The 24855-nt window shown below is 41.9% G+C and overlaps 1 protein-coding gene across 2 annotated transcripts in view; it reads right to left on the bottom strand.

The window, feature by feature from the left end:
- The window catches only part of PTPRG (protein tyrosine phosphatase receptor type G), a 391196-nt gene that overhangs the window by 254163 nt on the left and 112178 nt on the right, over positions 1-24855 (bottom strand). The window lies entirely within an intron of this gene.

The raw sequence follows: 24855 nt of genomic DNA, 5'->3' as shown, positions 1-24855 counted from the left end.
GCTAACAGTAAAATCTCAGCAGAAGGAGACCACCTCTGTTGGGTGTAAAATGACTAAAAGAAAAGCTAATGAGTGCCCAGGAAGAGGGCCAGCCATAGCTGAGAAGTGTAATCTGGAACGTGGAATCAGGGGTGCTTTTGCTGCCAAACATATGTCACGAGCTGTTCCAGAGACTGACTGTCTGTTCTTCTCTAGGAGCCAGCTAAAGAACGCAGTCAAGTCCCTGCAAGCATTCTTCCAGTTCTGACCTAGAGACTTTGCAAAGCAAAGGGATTGTTCCATTTGCATGAAGATTGTACTTGAGGCAGTTAGGAAAAACTGCAGCAATGAAATTCTAATCTGCCAATGTATTTATAGCTGAAACGGCGCTTGCAAATAAGAATTCCAAAACATTTTAAGAGAGTCTTGCAAACAAGGACAATTTCATACATTTCGTATGATTTCATAAAGACAGAGCACCATAAAAAATGAATCATAAAACTGGTGACAAAGACGACTGATTAGTTCTTCATCTTCATTGCCTGCCATGGCAAAATTTTTCTCCAGAGTATATTTAAAAGCACATTCTAGATCTTAACAAAATTAGTTAACCCTACAACTATGTGCGACGTAGCAAGAATAAATGGTTTCTTACACTGCAACGGTCTAAAAATTGAAAAAGAAAGAAAAAGAAATTAAGATCGTTCTTGCCATGGATCTCTTTTTGCTACAAAATCCCAAAATGGGGGTACTGCAGCTGCCAGGAAGTCTGTTCAGGTTGCAGAGCCAGCCCATTTCACAAGGTTATGAGAAGCATGACAGAGGACACTGAAACAGCAAAGGACTTTAAAGGACTCCAGTGAATGGGAAGCCTAAAATTTTTGGAGAGCAATGTATTGATAATTATTTGGTTTAATCAACTGGTCTGACTTCTGCACTTCACTTTAACCCCTTCCACTACTCACCAAAACAGCTCTTTAAACAACCTATAAAAATCCCAGCATTGTGTAAGTGGTTCTTCCTGACCCCCTGGCTCACAAACATTACATGCTACAAATCCACCTCTTCCACCCTTTGTACGTCACTGTCTTCTTTTTGGGAACAAGAGAAGGATCTAACACTTGGTGTATTTAATCACTTCACCAGCCAGCATCTTACTCATACTCCTTGATGGGGTTCAACCTCCTCTGCACTGCTGTGCAAGAAAGCCTCATCTGAACAAATGGCCTGAGCAAGGTCTCCACTCACACGGGTGATGCAGGGCAGGTCTCCCCACCTTGCCCTCCAAAGACATCCCTGGTGCCCCTGCCCTTTCAGCAGGACCCATCAGACCAGTGAAACACAGTCTGTACTCCATGGCTCCTTCCTTGGGCAAAAGCTGTAAAGGAAAGGGCCAGGTTCTGCCTGATTTCAAGTCAGTGGCAGTGCAACTGCTTCACTCAGAGGGAAAAACCCACAATGCCAGATCTCTTCTCCTTGGTGCATATTTGACAGCGCTCTCGTATCTATTGAGTTTTCACCAGGCACAGAAGTTATTCGGAGTACCCTGGAAATCCTGTAAACAAACTAGTTCTAAGATTTTGGCTTTTGTTGCGACAAAGCAAAGCTAGAAGACAGGCAGCTAAAAGAAGTTAAAGGTATTTAAAAAAGAGGTATGTCTAGGATACTTCTGTTGTCAGCTTTCATTTAAATCCCTAGACACTGCTAAATGGCAGGCCTTCCAGTTTGTGAAAAATACATACAGGATATGAATGTTTTTCCTAAGCATGTAAGGGGTTCACACTCTCTTTCTTAAAAAGAACATTCTTGCTGTCTTTGATGTTGTAAATCTTATTATGTAAAACAGACTGTTGTGTAAAATAAATGATGGCACATGATCCTGCAAGAAGCTTAGTACCCATAAGTCGTTTTAAAGCCAACAGGAGGAAAGGGCACTCAGCATCAAGCAAATTTCTACTGTGAACTTGTGCTAGACAGTTGCTGAATGAAAAACCTTCTGAGAGAATGAAATTTTATGTAAACACAACTCACCCAAATCACAAGTTGGCATGCCTGAGAGAAAGCATGAGTGCAGGAAAAATTGCACAGATCTTTCAGTTGCTCAGGAAAGGGCTGAGCTATGAGGAAGACTGTTCCTCTTCAAAACCGACGCAGTAAGAAACTAGCTCACCATCAGCACTGTAATCCTTACAGACACAAGGAAAAGACAGGGATCTCACAAACAAGGGAAATATGTTAAGTCATTTTTGTGAGGGGCTCACAAGGTGATTTTTTTCACCAATATCAGCAGCTGTGTGATGTCTAAACTGAAAGCTCTTTAACTGCAGAACTATGAATGCCAGTGGCAAAACTTCCACTGGTAGTATGGAGGACCAGGTTTAAGTAGAATGCTGTATTGCCTGTGAAAACTGATGGACTGATTTCCCTCTCAGCTGATGCTGAGCTTGGAAGACAAGCCACTGCATGACTGTCTTGCCTCAAATGTCCTCCTCATGCTCTCCTCAGAGTCAGGGATTTTCAGTGGCATAATAGTAGCTAATCCTCTGTGTTCTGCCAAACATTTCTCCTCTGTAGAGTCTACAAAGAGGCACAATTAGAACAAGTTGCTCTTTTAAGAACTGGAGTAGAGCCATCAATTCATTTTTACTGTCCTCACAGGGCCAGCACTGATAACGGCTGCCCCCCTTCTGCTGCAGTTGGCCCAATGTGGGAAGATGACTTGAACAACCTACCAAATTGTCCATCTTTTTCTCTTTCCTCTAACAGGACCCCAGACATTTTCTGAAAGGATAAATATTGTGAATCTTCACCTTTCAATCTGGGCCACAGCAGGAGATCACGACCCTGCCACAAGCAGTGAACTGGTATTTACCCTTCTCCATGGAAACAACTTATGCCAAGCAGGTATTTATTTTTAGCTGGTCACTTGGCATAAAAATGGTCACATCATGTTTATTTGCATTTTTAGCTTAATTACCTCTACCCTCCTGTTATACTTGAGGGAGTTCTAATAAGATGTTAAGAGAGAAGCTGTTCCCTACATACATTGCCTCAGGTTAGTTCGAAGCCCCATTAGCCCATTTAATGGCTTCTCATCTGAAAGCTGAGTGTGGGCGGCCTGAAGTCAATGTAAAGAAAGGCAGAGAGGCTGAGGGAACAGAACTCATCTTCCTGGACCTTACGTATTCAGTCAGGCATTTTTAGCTAGTAACAATAACAATATTGTTGATTCAAGTTAAAACCTCACCCCAATTAAAATATTAATAGATACCACCTACTTAGAAAGATAAAGAATTTTTTTAATTGTAGTTGATTTAGAGAAAAGTGGAAAACCAAAACATAGTACATCACTTATCTTAGGAGACTGCCTTTTTCCATGATGTTTTTACTAGGTGGTACAAACGATCATGTTTTGTTATTTGAATTCTTACACAGCAACTTCATTGCATTGCTGTCAGATACAACAAAGGTACTTCCTTTCCCCTCTGCTTTCCATAATGGAATCCTTTCTGGTTCTACTGTGGTAACAGATCCCATTCACTGCTGCTTAGGACCAAGACTAAGCTCCTTATAACTGATATTTCCCACAGAGAACCACAGCAGGAACTGACTTTGTTCCTCATCTATTCTCCTGGCTCTGTGAAATAACTAACCATCCCCACCACCTTCCCACATTTCACTGTACAGACCAAGTGGGAATAGCAAAAAACATGACATATTTTATGTTCCCTGTCCTATTGTTCAGCAACGAGTAACTGAACTCTTGAGCTCAGCTGAGGAAGGAGCGAGGAGGAGGAGGAGGAGGTTCTTTGATCAGCAGCAGGCAGAGGGCTGGAACATCCTCGCTCCCAACCACCACAGTACCAAGCTCAGAGCTGTGCTCTGACTCTTGTCCTTCTGCAAGGCTTAGGATGTTATTGCACTGTCCCTCAGCTTGATGCAGGAGGAAATGGGAAGATGGGCCAGAAGCCCAGTGCTCTGGTTCGTGACTTGGCTGGTGGATACAGACAGGATTAACTGCTGCCAGTCAGAGCCGCGCACCACGGAGCAGCCAAGGAGCAGCCCTGCTCCTTCCTCCAGCCCTGGGGCAGCACTGACAGCCTCCAGGAGAGCAGAAGGGGCTGCCATGCCTTCAGCTGTCACCTCCACTTCTAGGGAGGGTATCTGGGCAATAATCCACAAGCCACAACAGTGAGAGCTGTGGTTTCACCCTCCGCAATCACTCCAAAACCTCTACTCTGCCACCCGGCTGTGAGAAAGGAGAGAGAAGAATGTGGCAGTGAGCAGGGGACAACCTTCTGAGGACAAGATCCAGTAGTATATATGTTCTCTATATTCTGACAAGGGTGGTAACACCACCCTGCCTCCTAAATTATGCAACATGAATAGAAGTTCATCTCCTTATTTAAAGGCTCCCTTGATTTCAAACTATTTTTAAAATAACTATGATCAAGAATGTGAAAGTACAGTTCTAAACCTACTGAGGTGCTTGCCCTGCTTATAATGCACATGTCTTTCCAGAGAATTCAGTTTATTCACTAAGGCATTATGAAGACCAAAAAAAAAACCCAACCAAACAAAAACCAACAAGCAGGAACGCTGCAGCCCCACGTTCTTTAATTCATTTGAAACAAACCCACTTCCAAACCCACTTCCATATTTAAGCATCACTTGTAGGACAACCCAATTCATCCACATAAAACACTTATTAACTGCTGTTAAGTCAACAAATTTATAGATTACCAGTCCATTATTTATGCCAGTAGGAGAAAAATAACAATCAAGATGCATTTAACAATCAAGATACATTATTCAAAGGATAATTGCACACATAGGGTGTGACCTTCACAAGAAGAGGCACCCCTAGCACTGAGTGGTTTGGGTGTGAACAGGCAACAGAATCACTAAACCCCAAACATTCCAATAAGCCAAACCACCAGCAGCATGGCTCCCTCCTGACAAATAAGTATTTTTCCTGTTATAATTATTTATGGGGAAAGAAATAAAGCACTCATTCCAATCATACTGAGGTTTGAAAAAAAATTTTTCATCTTTATCTCTTCCAAATTACCTCTCCATCCTCCCACACCCTCAGAACCATCAATATCATGCTTTATGTTCTCCCACAAATCTTGCCCGTTACTTTCTCTTGAGTAATTTCTGATGGGATCTAAAAAACAAATAGAATATTTTGCTTCATGCAAACCACCTCACATACCCTGAAAAATGTTTTGATAAACTGCAATACGCACAACAATTCTGAGACAAAACCCAGTAATACCAATAGATTCCTGTTTCTTAATTCCCTATTTCTTTTGAGTCACAATTAAATGGAATGGTGTAATAAGAGAAACGTTTTCTAGACATCAATTCAAAATGTCATTGAACTGTTTTGCAGTGGTTTTGAAAACACAAACATAGCAATGTTGAAAATAGAGACTAGTAAAATTATCCAATGCTTTTACTGAAAAACAAGGCAAAAATTATTTTCAAATAACAGTTACTCAAAGGAAAATTAGGATAAATGTTTAAAATATACTCCAAAAGCCAAATAATTTTAAGTTTCTCTATCTTATCTAGCTTTCCTGGACATTTCTGCATTGTTAGCAGTAATACAATTTAAATAGTGTAAATGGAAAATAAGGATTTTTTTTTTTTGACAAATGAATTAAAGAGGGCTCAGTGGTAGATGGAACAAATATTCAGGTGGGGACATTATAATACTATGATCTTCTGCAATATGTAGCACAGGGTAGCTCAAAGTATAATACAAAAATCACCAGTTTAAATGGATGAATATAAAGCAGCAGTCATGTTGAGATTGGCAGAAATATACATAAATGTGATGGGAGGCAAAATCTCCCTGCTTAGTTTCTGGGAGGTGGTCAGATGTTTATGCTAATACAGAACAACCTTGGGTATGTGAATGTCACAGAGACACAGGATGTGTGTGGAGAGTTGAGGTTTTGGATAACCGAGGTAATTTTCAGAGTAATTAACCAATGTCAGGGGACACGACCATGTTCCAAATAACAGGGAAGGTTAAATAATCGAATGCTGCTGTCTTACCACTTATCTTACTGAATACTGTAAAGGTTTTTATTGAAAAGCTTTTACTGAAAAGGAGTTCAAGATCAAATGAGAAGAGAGACCATTAATTTCACATGCAAAAAGCACTGCTACAAGGTATTTTGTGCCAAACCACATAGTGCTCAGCTGCCAGACAACAGAAAAGTGGTTTGTACCTTGAAAAGTGAATTCCTCCCTCTGGAGAATTTACCATGCACGTCCTCCCTCCAGCAGCAGGAGCTACAGCAGCACCTACCCAGCTCTCCAAATCCCAGAACAAGGTCCAAGGGTAAGAGCCCACCAGCTTTCCTTTTGCATCTCCAAAACCAAGGCTCCCTGCGGCACCCCAAGTGCTGAATTTGCTGGTCTCAGCCTCATACTGTCCTTCAGAAACACCCTGCAGAGACTGGAATTTGCTGGGTCATGGCTGTAAATGTTATTTAGAATAACAAAAGCTGATCAGGAACAAGCTGGGTGATAGAGCTTTGCCAACAGGCAGGTACTACAAAGTTAGTATCTGGTCTAACCGTGCACAGATTCAGCCTGGACCAAACATGATGCTGCAACTGCAAGCCTGGCCTCGAGGCCAAAATTCTCTCTCCCATGCAATGGTCTGCGTTAAAAGAAGTGAGTGACTTCTGGGCCATGTTTCTGCACTGGGGAAGATACTCCCAACCATGGTTTTACACAAGTGAATGTGTTCTGTAGTTTTCAGCTCACATCACGGGGTGAGTGCTGCAGTCTTCCATCTCTCTCCACTTTTGTTCAGCTACCTCTCTCGTTCAGTATTCCTGAAACATTTGCAGTAATAGCAGCAGAACAGCACCTACACCATTGTGCCTGTTTTATAAGGCAATAATCCACTTCCCTCCTTGAGATAAACTACAAGGGGGAACAAGAGCTGGGTTATTGGCTTGTAAAGCAGTGTGATGATAGTATTATTGTCTAAATTAATGTCATTTAACGCTTTATACCACAGTTGCAGAGGTCCCACCTCAAGCATTAATAATGCATTTTGCTTTTTAACATGCCACATGGGAAAAAAACTGACTTCTGACATCCAAGGATTGCATCAGTAAAATATAACTAATTGGGGTAATCTGCAAGAACAAAACAGGAGACCTTGATTGTTCCCAAGAATGGTTCAGTCCCACCCTCCCACCACATCTTAACCCCTCCCCTGCCCTCCCAAATGCATTCTTTTTTGTTCTTTATGTTATTAATTTCTGAACAGTATGAGGAGCTAAAAATGTAACTTCTTCATATGCCTTTTCTGTGCTAAAATGTATATGCATTACCTCTCGAGTTACCTTCTTCTCATTCATATATTCTTATCCCATTATCAATGGAAGAAACTGAAGCTTTGCAAGGAATCACACAAACCCACCACCCAAAAAACCAAACTAAACCAAATCAAACAAAAAGAAAAAAGGAAAAAACAGCAACAAAACAAAACCAAACCACACACACACACACAACCCCTCCCCCCCCCAAACAGACAAGAATACCCCCAACAAATCAGGCCGTGCACTGCTAAGACACAGAACGCAAGTCCGTGGCTGATAAATATGCTTATGACAATATTGGCAGTAATTTCATTCAAATTCCAGCAAAGTCAATTTCGAATTATAGCAGCCAGGGACACAAAGTAGCTGCCTTTCTTAACTGTTAACCCCATAAAAGCTACTTTTTTGAACCATAATGTAAGTCCAAGACATTTCCCTGGTGGTACAGCTTAAACCAGTGATCAGTATAAGTGAAGCATGATAAATAGCTACTGCACTACACCCCCATCAGCTGAAGTCTACACAGGTCTAGCTGTGGAAACAGAAAGGTCATTCATTACTCTGTGTGAACAAACAGACGGCACATTTGTGATAAATAATAGCTATTACAGAGCTACAATACACACTGAGCCTTTCTGCTCCGTGGCTGTGCATGACTTCCCCTGTGTTACTCTTTAAATATAATTATTTAAAATTGGCCTCTGTGATAAAGACCCCCCTACCTCTCTGGATTAAACATATAAACCCAAGTATGGATATATATGTGTGTGTGTATCTACCCACACACGTATTTTTAAAACCATTTGTTTGATTATGGCAAGCAGAGCACAAAGTCATTTGTTTCATCTACTAGAAAACAAACAGGATCCAAGTGGCATATTTGCTTTTATTTTTACTTCTCTCATCACTCACAATGTGGATCTCAGGACTGTAATAGAAACAGTAATTAGCCAGCCAACCTCTGGTCAGGAAACTCCTAAGTTCTCAGTCATTCCTATAAAAATCATTTCAAACAAGCAAACAACATCCACATACAGTTTTCGTTCCCTCCCACCCCTTCCAGAAGGACAGGTCATGCCAGTACAGTTTTCACTGGCTGTTTGATCTCTGAAATAAAATATAATTTCTTTTGAGTACGAAAGGCTTTACTGTTAGTTCAAACCTGGTAAGCAGTGCTGAGTTGTTCTGACATGGGGGACGGACAGATCGTCCTAACTCTCACACCATGAACAACTGCAAAAGCCACGCCAGACCGTGACTTCCCATCACACTGAGAACCATTCTACTTCCGAAGTGTTCCTAGCAAAATAAACAGACTTTTGAGACCTTGTTTGTGAAGTAAATCACAGCCACAGAAAGTTAATATACTAAAACACATTCTCTACTTATCAGCCTTTGTTCAGCATCAAGCACAGGGAAGCATCTGCAGTGCCTTCTGCCTTCTCTCTCCTGCAGGGGCACAAAGAGGGACACTCCCCTGTAGTTATACCAACTTAATTTACAAATCTACCAGCTCTGCTGACCTCTGAACACCTCACCTTGCTGAGCTTCTGCTGTCTGTGCCACAATCTGAGCCTTTTGTGGTGATGCAGGAGCCAGGGGGTTGGCTGGCAGTAACTTTTTTCAAACCACACTAAAAACCTGACGGATGTTTAGAAGTGTTTGGGCTAAAATTGTTTTCTCTCACCACCATACCTAGCTGCATGTGTTCAGTTTCACAATCCTGGCTGTTACTTTAAGCAGCCCCGAGTCTGATGCTGCAGCCTCTGCTGGCTGCCAGCCCTGCCCTGCTGCTCGCTCCCAGGGACAGCTCGCTCTGCTCAGGAGGAGCAGCTCCAGCCACACACACACGGGAAATTAACCGGTCACCCCATGAATGCAAGGACATGAACGCTTGAGTGCATGAATCTGATCACAGGAAGAGAGCCCAAGCAGGGACGTGCTCCCATATTCAGCAGGAAATTAACTCTCCTGCATTTCCATCCCAGCTCCCTGCTGAATATGCAGCAGCAGCAATTAACTTTTACATAGGTGGGGAGGGAGGGGAAAAGGGTGAAAGTTCTGAACTTTCACCAAACTTGGGCCATTAATCACAATCTGTAAATTCAGGTGAAGAGACCACAGAAGCAAATGACTCCCTGTAAATTTCAATTCTTCATTTACATGGCAAACAGAAAACACAAGTCGTAACTCACAGCAACTGGAATGCAAACTATCAAATTAGCCCAATAGAGTATGTCATTGTGCAGCTTCAGAAACAAACAACAGCCAGCCAGGAAGCCTCCTGAAAGTCAGAGATATTCAACTGAGCACACTACACAGTGTGCGGGGATGAGTGTGGTGATTAGGGGGAGTAATGACATGAATAGCAAAATGATACAGAGCATTTATTTCAACCATGGAAATCAAGGAAGCCTGCAGCAATTTAAATTTCAGGCTTTGCAGCTAAAGGCAAAGCAAGGTCTATAAAAAAATTCCTAACACAAAGAAAACCAGAGCTGCTTACTTTCTGATAGGTTTATATTTTTCTAGTTCTACGTGGAAATGATACAGAAATTTGAAAAACAATGTACAACTGCAAAACCTTCTGGTAGCTGCATCATTTTCTGTTTATATGCAGAACATACACGTTAGATACACTGCTGTAGCATCTCTGGGTTTGTGTATGTACACCAGTGTACAAAACTGGTTTGGTCTCATAAATGTTTTGGGGTTTCTTTTAAGCAAAGCACATGTTTTTGATGTGTAACAGGTAGAAAGACTTTCAATTGTATTTTTTCTCCCAGGTTCCCTTCTGCACCTCTCTGAAAATGCTAACATGAGGTTCAAAGGAGCAGGAACATTTGCCCAAAATATGGAGGTTTCCAGCTCCATTTTCAGCCCTGAAAGCTGGACCTTACTGCCAAGAAGGGAGTGATTGATTGCAAGATTCAGGTTTAAAGTACCAGATTCTCAGGAGTCTGAGGGTCTATGTCCAGTGTGCCTTGTCCTGCACAAAGGGATGGCTGCATTGGGAACAGCTCCTGTGGCAGCTTCCCAGGCCAGGCAACGGCACAGATGTTGTCAACACTGTCCCAGCTCCCTGCCTGTGATGCTGACAGCAGAATCAACCCACAAAACCCACCCAGTTCCACACTTGGCTGGGACCTCTCACCTGACACCTTTTCCCCAGCACGTTTCTTTGCTTTTCTGAAGCAATGTGGATGCACTGTAGAGCATCCAGTCAGATAAATTGGAAGTCCAAAGGAAAACGTGGGTCCAGCTGCAAGAGGAGCTTCTGTGGCCAATGCAGCCACTCCCTTGCAAGGGTCAAACCACACCAGCAAAAGAGCAGAAGCCAGGAGTAGCTCCACAGGTTTGAAATACAACAAGAATGAATATATCACAGTGACAAACTCATTACTTTCTACCCCCCAAAAATGCCCCCAAACCAGTAGGCCCTGGGGAGGTGACAGGGAGGTACATTAAAAATTCTCCAATTGAAACTCCGATTCCTTCAACAAGAACTGATTTTCAGGAAGCTCTGTTCTTCCACAAGATCTGCCTGCCTAGTCCAGGTACTGGCAGCAGGATGTTCCTCACTCCAGTTCAGGTCCTCAGCTGAGAGACCTGGCTCTGCTTCCACTGGTAAGAAAAGTCAAAACATGGCATTTTCTGGGACATACATATTACTGCAAGTAAGAGCACAAATTATTTCTTGTTCTAGAAATGCCTCTCGCCTCCTGCTTTTCTAATATCAAGTTGTACAAACATCAGGGGAAAAGCAACAAGCAAAGGGGCTAAATTATTTTTTATGTGACTGGTCAGCCAGAAAAGGTTTTACCTGTCAGGAGATTTGAAAACTCAAAAAACAACAACAACAAAAAAAAGACCATCAAGTCTCCTTGACACCTGAAAGCTACAGACAAGTTAAAACAACCAAAAACTTCTTAAGTGTGAAAAACTCCTCCTCGTTATTTAAGAGGAAAAAATCTCTGGGCCCAGCCCTGAAGGCACTCACACAAGGCAGAGCAGCTTTCAGGGTCTCTCACCTGAACTGTCCCCTTTCTCATAAATGTTTTTCTATTTCTTGTCTGATTGGACCCTGGAAAGATTCCTTGGAGGCTACAAAGGATCTTCCTTTCACTTGCTTAAAAAAATTATTTGCAGAAGTAATGAGATGCTGCTCTTTCTTCTTTGAAAGCTCTGAGAGGTGCAGCTTGGGGGTCAGAGCTGCAGCCCTGATCCACACTCCGCAATCACACTGATTGCAGTAACTGCAGTAACCTCAGGCAGTAAGATGCAGGGAGCAGCCTGGACCTCAGGGTAGGGCTCTCATTTACATCAAGATCATTTGAAACCACTCCCAAAGGGCAAGGAGCAGCGTAAATGGCTTCTGTGTGGGAGTAAATTACATGGGTACAAAAGACCAAACAATGCCAACAGCAGGAATAGAAAGCGACACACTTATGCAGATTTTGAAATTACTTTAACCTGCACCTTGCTTAAAATTCCTCTGAACAAGCCTCTTTTTAACCCCCCCAAGTAACTGTAGACATACTCCTGCACAAACCCTTCTTTAATGAGTGTATTTAGTTGGTTTTCAGATCTTTGCTAAAAGAGGGAAGTTAAAACACCCATACAAATTTTGATGATTTTCTGGATCAAAAGAATAGTGTTCTAGAAAACTGCAGCTCAATCATCTTTCAGGGTATTGCTGGGCAGCACAGCCAGAGAATGTTTATAGACTCCAAAATACTAATTTCATACCCAATTTCTGTACACTCAGAGTCTTGCAAAGTTTCCAAGCTTTCACACTTCTCTTACAAATCTGTATTTTTAAGAGCTTGAACATCTTGGTCACATTCTGCTTTAAAATAAACTGTTAAACACGAACCCTAATTGAATTACATTTATTCATTTAACTCAGTTTTTAGTTTTCAACATAGGCAAAGCTGAGAGGACTGACTCCTTTGTGCCCCAATGTAGAGAATTCCTTCCAAATATGTGCTTTGACTTAGCAACCCCCCTAGTTCAATGGGATTTACAATCACCACAAATACTCTTTTATTCACACCATTGAGGGTGAGCCACTTTATCCACTTGACAAGCCACGGCCAGAATGCCCAGGTGAGGCACAGATAATACACTGGGATCAGGTCCTGGGCTATTACTCTCATCTGAATGACACAGTTACAGCACCACAAGCAGAGAGTGAAAAAGTTAACAGAGACACTCAAAAAAATCCTGGGTGAAGATGCATGCCATGAAATTTAAGTGGGTTAGGTTTGCTTATTCCAAAATCCTTTCATTCAACAATCAAAACCTGGAAGAAAGAGGCTTTTTTTGTTTGCCATTAGTGGGGCTGGTTTGTTTTAGGAGTAAAATAAATTACACTGAAGAACAGTGCTGGACCACAAGTTGGCATAACACCAGCTTTTAATGGTACTCTGAATGGCTCACACACTTTCCTTTCAGCCCAGGTCTCTTGATACTCCTTTGGAGTTTGTTCACAGATTTCTTTCCTTTTCTTTTTCCTTTTTCTTCTTCTTAAAAAAAAAAAAAAAAAAAAAAAAGAGGCCTGAGGATTTAAAAAAGTTTGCTATCTGAGTCATCTCTACATGATTTGGGTGAGCGAGTCTTTCATTTCCAGTCCTTTTTAGAAATAAAAACTACCTAACAGAACGTGGCTGAGTCTGGAGTGAAATTTGCTGTTTGATGAAGTAAGGTGCAGAAGTGTGGTCTACTGGTTAGAGCACGGGCTGGGGAGACGAGACTGCAACACTCAATTCCCAGCCTTGCCCATGACTCACTAAACCTGATTCTACAAAGCACTCGCAAATGCTCAGCCTGTGGATAAAAATTATTGCACTCGCTGAAGAACCTCACCCGCTCCAAGCCTGGTGATCTGAATTTGATTTAACTTCTCTGTACCTCAACCTGTGGTGTATGCAGTAATTCATTTAATCTGTAATACAATTTGAGATCCCTGAATAAATATGCAATCCCCATAAATATTAATACTTTATTATTAAGTAAGTGCTTCTTGCTTGTAACTGGCCTAGTAAGTTCTGAAGTATCAGTTGCTGACATCAGTGAAGGAAATTTTTAAATTTATATGAAAACCTGTTAGCAAGTTCAAAAGGCATGAAAAATCCACCACTTTGCTCCTTTTACAGCAAATTTTACTATACTGGTGCAAACTCCTGAAACATCCATTTTCCATGCTGCACTTTTTCTCAAATGCTTTCAAACATAATTCTAAAAAGGCAAGGCACAGGAGCAGTTCCGGCCCTCCAGACCACCGACAAGTCTGATGAACAGCCAAACCTGTCGTGGCTCCTTGCTCTGTCCAACGCCCCAGGATGTCCCAGGAATAAAAGGGCAGATGAAACACGCTGACAGTGTCTTTCATTCCCCTCGCTTCACGCAGATTTCCAGAGCAGCACTACACATTGGAGCAGCAGCTGGAGGGTTGCTGGACACATAACTGCACTTCATAAAATAGCATCTGACCTCCTGCACTCCTCGCACGAGAATACTCTTAATGAGCTGTAGCCTGGGAATGGCTGGAGATTCCTAAAATAGTCACTTAATGAAGACTGACATGCACCAAACTTTGACAGCAAGGGGAGCAATGGACGTGGCAGCCAGCTTGGGATTAATGCAGCACACATGGCTAGCGCTGCTGCCAAAGCTCCGAAGCTCTTCCTGAGCTGTAAGGCCTCCATAAAACTAAAACAAACAAATACAAACCCCCTCCCACAATAAAGTTTATTTCCTAAGATACTTTTGTGACATTAACAGTTCGTGTCTAATTACTCAGCGAGTACAATGAAATCACTTACAGCATCCATGTGTTTACGTAACAGCCACTCTCAAAGCATGTTTATTGCCAGAGGTAACCAAGAACCTTTATCTCAGTGTCTCTTACAAGAGGCAACGGATTTAAACAGTACCAGCGTGACCCTCAACCATAAAGGCAAAACTAAATAAATAAATGAAAAAATTCACAAAAAATAAAAATCAAGGGTCGCACAGACATATGCTGCTCAAAACTTCCTACTGAGATTATTACAATTCAAGACATGATAGTGCATAAAGTGAAATACATAATTTCAAAGTACTACAGCTGCAAAATGTGTTAGTTACAGGCACAGTAGCTGAGAGAAAAAGATCTCTGTTATTAATGAGAATTCATATTTAAGAAACAGTGGTTGTTAAGTAACTCCCCTGAATCCTAATCACAACCAGGAGGGTACCAATTATTCTGACTCTGTTACTATTCATTAATATCACGCTGAAATCTTATTTGTTTCCACAAGCTGGGGTGGGAGATGAAGGAAATCAACTTTGAGGGGGTTGCTCTTCTGTTGTTTTTTGAAGTGCATCTGTACCTGAACCAGCTGAACCCACAGAGATCAGACAGTCAAGATACAAACAAGAATCCACATTTGACTAATTGGAAGGTCAGGTAAACAGAGTTCCATTATCATAACAAGAAGATATGTTCTTCCTGGCTGTCTTGTGATTAGTTTTATGCATCTCTTGCCCTGACAACACATGAAACCTCTGCTGAAATAGAAGTAATACTATTTTACCATTCCCTACATATTACTTTCTGAAAGGCTTTGCCCCCTCCAAGATTGACCTTATGCTTAATTAAAGTTACACAGAGAAGCAGAGAAAGATCTAAAGCTCCAAGACAGCAATGACTAGAAACTGTTCTATCTGATTTTCTTTATAATGATATTCTTTTATCAGCACAAGCAAAACAACAACAAAAGTGAATTATAATAATGGTCAAGATGTGTTAACACATTGTGAGGAAGGCTTTTTAGTTTTGCTTTTAAGCCTCTGTCGTTTTGAAAAGTAACCAAGGTATAATTTTGCTTCCCTTGATTGACAAAGCCTGCTATACCTTTAATTAAATCTGTGACTGTATGCCACCTTTTCAGTAAGAATAAGGAATTAAAAATTGATTTTCTAGAGGAAGAACCCCTTCTCCCTACTGACAAACAGAATATTTTTTTTATAAATATATATATATATAGAGCATGATTGGCTGAGATCATGTGTATGGCATTTCCAGAATAAAACTAATCAGTGTTACATGTGCTCCATCACTACTCTATTTGCATTTTCTCCTGGAAATCTTCCAAAGAAAGATGAAAATCTGCTTAGAAAGAGGCAAAACGGTCTGAATGTCTACCCCAGAGCAGGGCATCTAGCAGAAAACCACGTAGCCAGAGCCTGCTAGACCTGACTGTTTTCACTGGAGCATCCCTGGACGTCACGACCTGCAGAGCACACGCAGTGACAGGAGGTGCAGCCACACTCCTGCAGCCATGGATGTGGAAATGGAGCAGAGTGACAGCTCAGCCCAGCCCTCAGTTCATGAAAAACTGACCCCCTCCCTCCTGGGGCTGGAGGGGTTCACCAAGAGTATTGATTGCACAGTCGAGCTTCCCCACAAGGTTTGGTCTGAGATGCAAGACAGCAGCCACGGCCACGCGCTGACTGCTTTAGAAGAGACACGGACTTATGGTAACTCCTCTTCAAGCTTGTGACAGTCAAAGGAAACTTCAGAAGGTAATGCCTCCTGCATTTTGGAAATTCAGTTGCCATGCATATGCCTGCATCTGGGATGGTTACAGAAGGATCTTATCAACTTCCAGTCAGAAAATGGGGCAGGGGAAATAAAAGTCAATCCTTCCAGGTTTCACAGAAAAGCTAAATGAATGCCACCCAAAAAGAATTAGAGAACAACTCAAAAGAATAAAGCAGAGGATTATTTTTTCCTTCTTCTCAATAGTATGAGTTTTAATACCAATCTCCTGACTGGGTTTTTAAAGGATTAGAGCTGAGGGAACTGTCTGAATCGGAATACTTCCAGCCTCACTGGAGAGATGAGCAAGATACCAGAAGGAGCAGGGAAAGTTTTCAGGATCTTTCACCTTCATTATGGGATTATCAGGTCTGCAAAGATCCCTCTATTTCCATGAGTACCTAAGGGAACTGACAAGCTAAGGACATGGCAGGAGACTCCAGTGCTATCTAAATTGTCTCAGAAGAGGAGAGCACAAGAGACTTCGTCCCAAGCAGCAGTGAAGGTCACAGCAAACAGCGTGAGGGCTCACTGTGCCTCTGCTTTGACTGGTCCTCCAGAAGACTACACTGCAGCCTCAGAGTGAGCATCTCTGAGGGCAGAATTCCAAGGTTTAGGGAAAAATACCGAAGTGCAGGCCCATCACAGAGGGGAATGGGACAAAGCTCAGTGCTTCAGCCATGTCCTGACAGAAAACATTTCCTCCTACAAGCAATGACAAGCAGTTGTCAAGTGACAAATATGTCATGAGTATCAGATGTCAGATTGAAAGGGTGTGAAACAACCCTGACATCAGTTTTAAGTATGAAGCTCCCTAAGGCATGTTCAGGGGGTGATCTTGTAAGCATTATTTGCTGAATTTTGAACAAACAAAATGCTTTGGGAAGCTTTAGAGGGTGCATAGAATGCAACTTGTACATACAAAACTGTTCTCACTGAACAGCAACTACATTTCTGCATAATACAGAAGGCAGGATTCAAAATCAAGCTCATACAAAGTGAACCTTTGTGATTTAAACATCAAGTGCCATTCCTCTCTGTCAAAAGAGGCAGAATAAAGTAACATTTATTAACCTATCCCTGTCATCAGCTTTGCTGCTGCATCTCATCCCTGAAGGATCTGGGAGCTTTTCCACAGCATCAAACCACAGCAGAAAAGTGGACAGGAGACTTCAAAAGCTTTTCCCCTGTTCAAGTTTCAGCTCTGTCTGAAGTAGAATTATCTTGACCAGGGAAGAAGGAAAAGTCTGATGTAACTGCTTTCTTGCTAATGGCAAAAATATTTGAAAAAAGAGCTTTAAAGATGCTGAGCATGGCTGGACTTCAGGTTTTCCAACCTCCTCAAGTTTATAAATAACAAGGTACATATTGAGCTGCTATAACCAAGAGGCTCTCTTGATAACTGCAGGGAGCTAAACACATCAAGCTCTAGACTAGTTAAATAAAAATACAGCTTATCTGAGAAACTTAGTGCTTGGGAGCTGAACAGAAAAAGCATCCTCACACCATTTTTGAGGTAGACAGGAAAGGGGCTAGATCAGAGGGAAGAGGACCACACACTGCATATATTATAATACATGAATCATGATCCAAAAATACAAAAAGAGTTGAATTCTTCCTAATTTTAAGATCTTGATGATCTTAAAAGCACTTTACTCATGAACTACAATGACCCTGAAAACTCAGCATGATATAATCCTTTATATTACTTTTTTCCCTTTAACGGGTTGTCAGACTCCTTAGTTCCAGATATTATGCTAAATTATTCTTTTAGTTCCTTGGGACACTCTTATTTTGATCTTCAGTGTAAAGCAAAGTCAATATTTGTACTACGTTAAAAGTGATACAAACATACATGAATGAAGAAGCTAAAAAGAGGTAACCAAAATGAAAATTTAATCTGCACCAAGAACGCTCTCTAACACATTCATATCCACTGACCCTCCCCTGTTCATCAAGCTAAGCGTAGCTGTGCTGATCCCACTGAATTTCACAGCATCCCTTTGCCACAGCTCACCAGTGAATCCTAAACATGGCTTATTTACACCCCAGCAAGGCCAATCACCTGACCTCCAAGCCCCACTCCTGGAAGGGTTCTGCCATGGCACTAAAGATCTGTCACCTACATGAAGTACACAGAGGTAAGAGACGTCCCCAGTTTACACAAGTCCCTGACTGTGTCAGCAGAGCCCTCTGGCATTCAGAACAGTCGCAAAGCAGCAGGAAACTTTATTCACATGATCCTCAAGTCAAAAGTACATCAGATGTTGCCTAAAAACTAGTAATCTGGATTTGCACATCTTCTTTCCTCAAGGAGCCAGCCACCGTATTTTCCAAACAATCCGACAGTCCACTTTAATATTCAATCCAATGTGCATAACATAATTAAATTCCCAATCTACCCTCTGGGGTGTCTAAGCTCATCTACTGAAGCCTGCAATGATTTACAAACAGGAGGTACTGAATGCAGGAAGGCTACTAACAGAGTAGCTCTGGCAAGTGTTTTTTCCTGAAGATAAGGAGGTTGAGACCCCAGTTTCCACCCCTTCTCTGTGCTGGCAGCTGTCATCTTCGAGCACTGCCTCCAAAAGATGCAGGTTACTGTCTAGATTGATAATACATCAATCTAATAAGCAGCAATGACAAATACTAACTTGCTTTATTACCAAATTAATATGCACATTTGCGCAGCTTAGCACACGTCCTGTCACCATGTCAAAGCTATTTCTGTCAAGCTCAAAATAGTCAGAGCAGAGGCTCCAGTGGGCAGAAGGACATAAAGGAGAGAGACAACCAACCCCAACCAGCCCCAACACTCAGACTCCCCTATGACCACTGAGCCTAATGAAGTTAACGTCAGGGCAAGAAAGGAAAAGGGTTCAGCTTTCCTTTGTCTCGTTTTTCAAACACGTGTGCACGTGCGCAATGCTCTCAACACAACTGACACCAAGAAGTTGTACAGACCCTTGAGCAACTCCAGGATCAAGCTCTTAGTTAGCAACTCGACAAGATGAGATTTTATGTACTAGTTTTCAACACCTCCCCCTTCGTTCTACTTCTCTTCTGCAAGCTACAAAATTTAATGAACAAAAGTATCTCTTCTTTCACTCCGCAGCTCATCACTACAACGACCTGTTAAAAGCAGTGAGATTCTTCAAACAGCTAAAACTGCCTTTTTTCCAAGGGGTTGGCAGGTTTTGATTTTTGAAATCAAACAATTAGGTTTCTACCAGAAGTTCTCTGCATGCAGGAAGGCAGCCAGCAGGTCGTTTAATTATTTATGTGCCAGAGGTCTTTTAAGGTGACTCTTGAAATATCTGAGCATCTCCATTTGAGAAAGTATTGATTAAGACAAAGTCATTAACAAGTGAATGTGTAACTGCAGGAAGAACCTTGGCAGGTCTGTAACACACACTCAGGCACTCAAAAGAGCTCTAAAGAGTATTTTAAAAGAAGCAAACAAATCTATTTTTTAAAGTATTAGACACCTAAAATACGACGAAGTGGTGGTTTTTTGTGCCTAAAATTTGTGACATAGAACTCCTTAAAGTCATTCTAGACTAATTGCCAAGTATTACACATTGTATGATTAATCACAGTGAAAGCTCTGAAATTTTCCTATGTGTATATGATTAGGTAATGATATTTTTTTTTCTGTAATTAACTGACAGTAGTCTCCTTTCTATTTCCTTAAAGGTATTGATGAATTACATCAAGGGTATCTTCAAAGATAGATCTGAAATTCAAGAGAGTATACTGTTTTTCAGATTGGAAGATGTGGTTTCTCTAAAGCTGAAAAATTTCTTTAATGTGGCACACCTTAAAACCAAAGCTCAGAGTTGAACCAAGGAAAAAGAAAATACTCCAAAACAGGATAAAAACCAGTTACATTCATGATAGTATTTAAATACTCAATTCTTATTTACATATTAGTTGTTCAAATACAAAATGGACTTAGATTTTAGAGCCCGGGAAGGAGCTACCAGCTGCTTCCAAAAAGTACAACATTTTCTTAAATGTTCAAGAAAACGTTGCCTTGAGTTCTGTACAACTATTGGGCTGCTTTCAATAAATCATGAGCCTATTCTCATTTCTTAAGTTATCCAGCAAATGGTGTAACAGTGTTCTTTCACTGGTGACAACATAGCCTTGACCATGAAAAACCAAGAGAAAATGCAGGATTTCTAAAAAATGTTGTGGAAACTTGACAACAGGCCAGGTTGAGGCAGAAGGCGAGGTCATGTAGAGGAGAAGCAACTCTTCTGCCCAGATTTCCATCTGCATGTGAAGATGGAAGATGAAGACGTGCTCAAAAGCACAAGTGCTCTGGGAAAATAAGGGCCCTGCTTCTCGCAAAGACTTTGGAGGATATTGCAAAGGTGGAAACTCAGAGTTTACTGAGGCAAAACAAATATTTAATATGATGTTGTCTCTATCTTTCACATCTCAAATTTTGCTTTTTCGTTTCTTTCGTGCCAAGTTCACCTCATCTAGCATCTGACCTCCACCAGAAGAAACCTGCTAAACTCCCCTCCAGCCTGCCCCAGCAGCATCCAGACGAAGGACTGCATTCTGTGCTGTGACCTGTAACTCTCTGCGGCTCAGATCAGGAAGGGAGGCCTGTTTGTAACAGAATTTTCTTCTGCTGTTCCTTCATTTTGTGCTGCAATTTCCTGGCAATCAGTGCTCTTCCCTTCTTTGTTTTCAGCCTTTCCTATTTTGAAACAGGGACAGGTAGTGGGTGTGCTGTGCATAGGAACCATGCAGGGTACCCACCCAGCAGTGGAGAGGTTTTTCATCAAGAACAAATCATAATTACTGTCATATTTTGAAAGATCTTCTCTTTCCACCCTAACAGCTTCCTTTGCAGACAATGGACATTTTAAAACAGAAGCTACATCTCTGAAATTCACTGAAGATTGCTGGAGTCTTAACCGCCCATGAAGATGCTCCAGGACAGGGTGAGGGACACTGGTCACAACCATGTATCTCTTGATGATTTTGCTCATGTTGCCAGTCAGCCTATTTACCAGCACATCCCGCAGCCATCTATTTTAGATGTACTACTGTCTCTTGACACACAGAGGCAGCACATATAAAGGTTAGAAGTGGAGACGGAAAGTCACCACTGCTGGGCTCCACTGGCAGCTTTCTGCTGCCTCCTTAGTGGTGGCTGGGTCATGTATTTAAACCTGTGGTTTTAAGTTCTGGGCGGAGGCACACCGACTGCAGAAGGAACATTTGCTGGTTGATGTCCTGAGAAATTGGCTGGCCAAGCACTGCTGGCTCTCCTTGTTCCCACACATGTATGCGGGATTTACTGCCAAGGCAAAGGCAAAAAGGGATCAGATATTTTCTTAATTATCCTCTGCATGAAGAGATATACTGTTGTTTGAAAGTGCCGTGATATGGCAAATGGCTAACGCCTGAAATATGGGACTTGTGAACTAATACATTCAGTCATTGGGGAAAAGACTGCAATTCTTCCTCTTAAATATTTCAAGCTTCAATTTATTTATACAGAAAAACAAGGGTACATTTCTGACACACCTAATGGAAAGCTATCATTCTTAATTGAGTTCTGTTGCTCTATGCTTTGAAAACCACAGAATTTGCAGAAAGAAAATAAGTGTTTTGTGACCATAAATGCCTTCCAAAAACTGAACTAGGAAATAAAGGAAAGGTTTGAGTAGGATTCTGCTGAGCTGATGTTAGACAAGGGCTCATCTGTGCTGATGTGCATAGCAGTGCTCTATTGATTACATTGATTTTACCCAGCTAAGGGCTTGACCCACAGTCTCTGAGGAGGACCTAAAGCTAAACAACCTCTAACTAACACCAAACAATAACTATCAAAGCAATAACTATCTTTAAGAAAATAAGAGGGATCAAAACCAATGACCATTCAATAACAGCAGCACAGGAATAAACAACACACATGCTAAGGCACACAGACAGGGCCAAACCAGAATAGATGCAGCTGGGAAGAAAATACAATATACTGAGAAAACATCAAAACTCTGAGGGATTAGGGGAGGCAAGAAAAAAACAGTAAGAATAAGTAAATGGCTAACCCTGGTCCTGAACCAACACAATTTCATCAAATGCTGAAGTTCAGCATACATCTTCATCATGTTTCTCATTCAAACCAGGAAATCAAGACTAAGGACCACAGTCTTCAAAATCGCAAAAATACAAAATGCATATTTTAAGTCCCCAAATTACTTTCCACCTATCAAACCCTCTGCCAGTAAGAGCAGCAGCCGTCATGCCTGTGCCCCACACAGCCCAGTGCTCCAGGGACTCACCCAGTCCTGCCAATGCTCAGGACTTGTCCAAGGCAGGTCCTACACTGCCGGTACTCATCTTGCAACAACAGCTTTGGCTTTGCTGTTACTCCACTGCCAACGACTAACTGGGGCCTGAGGAGTTGTTGAATATGCAGCAATTCAGAAAGATTCCCTTACACATGCACAGACCTACAGCATAGATATAATGCAACTGAAGCTTTACGTTTGCATGTAAGTGACCCTCCTTGCTCCTGCTAACACGTAAACGCTACAATACGTGCTGCTATCCAGGAAAATAGCCACACACACACACAAAAAAAACCCCAAACCCAACACAAAAAAAAAACAAACCAAAAAAAACCCCATTAAACAAACAAAACCCCCCAAATAACCCCAAATAACCCCCTCAAAACATATCTATATTGACATTTAATCTCTGTAATATAACTGAATTCCATACAACACATCTCTCCACAGAGTCATTTTCTGTTAGAGACAGTGCCATATATATACTTGTTCTGATCTGAATAACTGATTGTACCCATGTTCTGTCACATCTCTTCCTCAAAAAAAGGCCTCTCAGTAGAATCAGCCTGTATTCCATGCTCTGTCAGCATGAAATGACACTGCCAGTCACATTTGCTGACCATACAACAATATCTTCAAAAATACTGGGATGACATAGATGATCAAAGCAGGCTAATGTTCAAATGTAAGTTACTGCCTGCTGTTTGGTCTCATTTGCCTTTGGTTAAATTTTACTGTGCCCAGGTTCCAGTACAACATGGTTTAATGGGCTGTAGGGACACAGGGGTGTCCTGGTGGGTCAGGGAGATGCCCAACCAGCCTGCTCTTCTCTCTCCTGCAGCAGCAGCTGAACGAGCTGTTTAGGACGTGCACAAAAGTGAGTGAGGAGTGTTATATGGTGCATTCCCTTTACCATTTGTTCACAGGTGGGTTCTTTTAGTAAGTGCCATGCCTTTCTTGAGGTGCAAATACTGGAACCACACAGAGCACTCAAGATTCAGGAAAACCAGGGTTCTATGTAGCAGCAATGTAAAGTAAACACACAGGTAAGCCCTTCAGAGAACCCCTAGTTTGGCCACACTTCACTGTTAGGAGATTATAATTACGTATACAGCATTACTCTGCTACAATAACAGCCATCAGCTCACGGCTCTATTGCCATCTGATGATTATTTCTGGTAAAATGGTCACTAACCAACTTAAGTCCATTGTATCAATCATCTTCATCTTAAAGGGGCTCTGAGAGCAGTGCTGAGCAGCCCCACAGGAGAGCAGAGCTGCAGATTGTGCCCGTGAGGCAGACCATTTCCATTAAGGATGGCAGCAGCTCCAAAGGTGCTGTTCCGGTCCATGGTCTCAGGGATCTGGCATTAGAGAGTTCCCAGACAGGCCTTAATATGAGCCTTTAATGAGCAAGTCACAGGTTGTTGTGTCATATCCTACTTGGGGACACTTTAGTTCACGGATCACTAAAGTGAAAGGCAGTAAAGGCAAACTCTTCAGAACTTCTATTAACCAGCCATCCGTGCCCAAATGCCAGCTCCTTTAACCCTTACAGAATAATTTAAATCCCTCTCTGTTCTCACTACCCTGTTCCTGCTGCTAGAAAGGAACCTGTATTACAAATGTAGCACCTCTTCCCCCCATCTTCCTTCAGCCACCAATAGACGACAAGAATGTAAAAATACCATTAATAACTAGTTTGCTCACTGTAATTAACACCTTTGCAATCTCCTTTCCAGAGAGAAATTGGCGTACTTAAAGACGGCTCAGCAAGGTGTTATTTACTTTAGGAAAAAGAAAACATTAAAGCTTTATGTGAAAGAAAATTATCTGCTCTATCTCATGGCTCTCAAATACTTTGCAGCAGTGACTTTCCAGCCTGCAGTTAAAAAGTCAGAAAGAACTTTTCTAAAAATCCATTAGGAGCTTAAAAGTATTATCTACCACTTTGCTACACTCTCTCTAATGCAACTGCCAACAATAAATTCACAAAATTGTTTTCGAGTTGCTTATTTATTTATTTATTTATTTGTGCATACCTGTGTTGGTGTCAGAGAGGAAAAGCATCAGCCATCCAGGATGTTTTTAGTATGTCACACACAGTGTCAGCCTGGGGGGGTTCACAGCTGCCCCCCAGGTACAGCGGCCCAGTTCCAGGGCCAGGACACTCAGCCTGCAGTGCAGGAAGGGGATGGCATTTGGGATGTGAAGAGGTGGGTAGGGCGTTGTCCTCTACCAGTGGGACAATGAGTCTCCAGTCCTGTGGGGATCCCCTCTGGACCACCAGAAAGGCTCTGGGAGAGCACTCCCAGGCTGGTCACAAAGGGAGGACACTGCTGAACTCCTTCCAACATGGCCACATCACACAGATCCCACTGGAAGATAGGACCTTGAACACTCATTCCTCACAATCAAGTGGGAAAATAAATGTCCTTATTCTCAGGGTTTCTTTCTTCCAGTGAACTTTTCCCTGTTGGGCTGGAATTAGCATCTCCTGTTGTCACAGGGCAGACAGCTGCTCTCTATGGGACCCAGCTTTCCTTGCCTTGGGTATGATGAACTTCACATTTTAGTTATTTGTACAACTTCCCAAGCCCTGGATGGACACCAGTGA

Source organism: Chamaea fasciata, unplaced genomic scaffold (assembly GCF_029207755.1).
Source record: "Chamaea fasciata isolate MVZ Bird 193981 ecotype frontalis unplaced genomic scaffold, bChaFas1.0.hap1 SCAF_13, whole genome shotgun sequence".
In the NCBI taxonomy this organism is placed as follows: Eukaryota; Metazoa; Chordata; class Aves; order Passeriformes; family Sylviidae; genus Chamaea; species Chamaea fasciata.
Note: the sequence above shows the minus strand (reverse complement) of the source record. Positions and strands in the feature narration are given on the sequence as shown.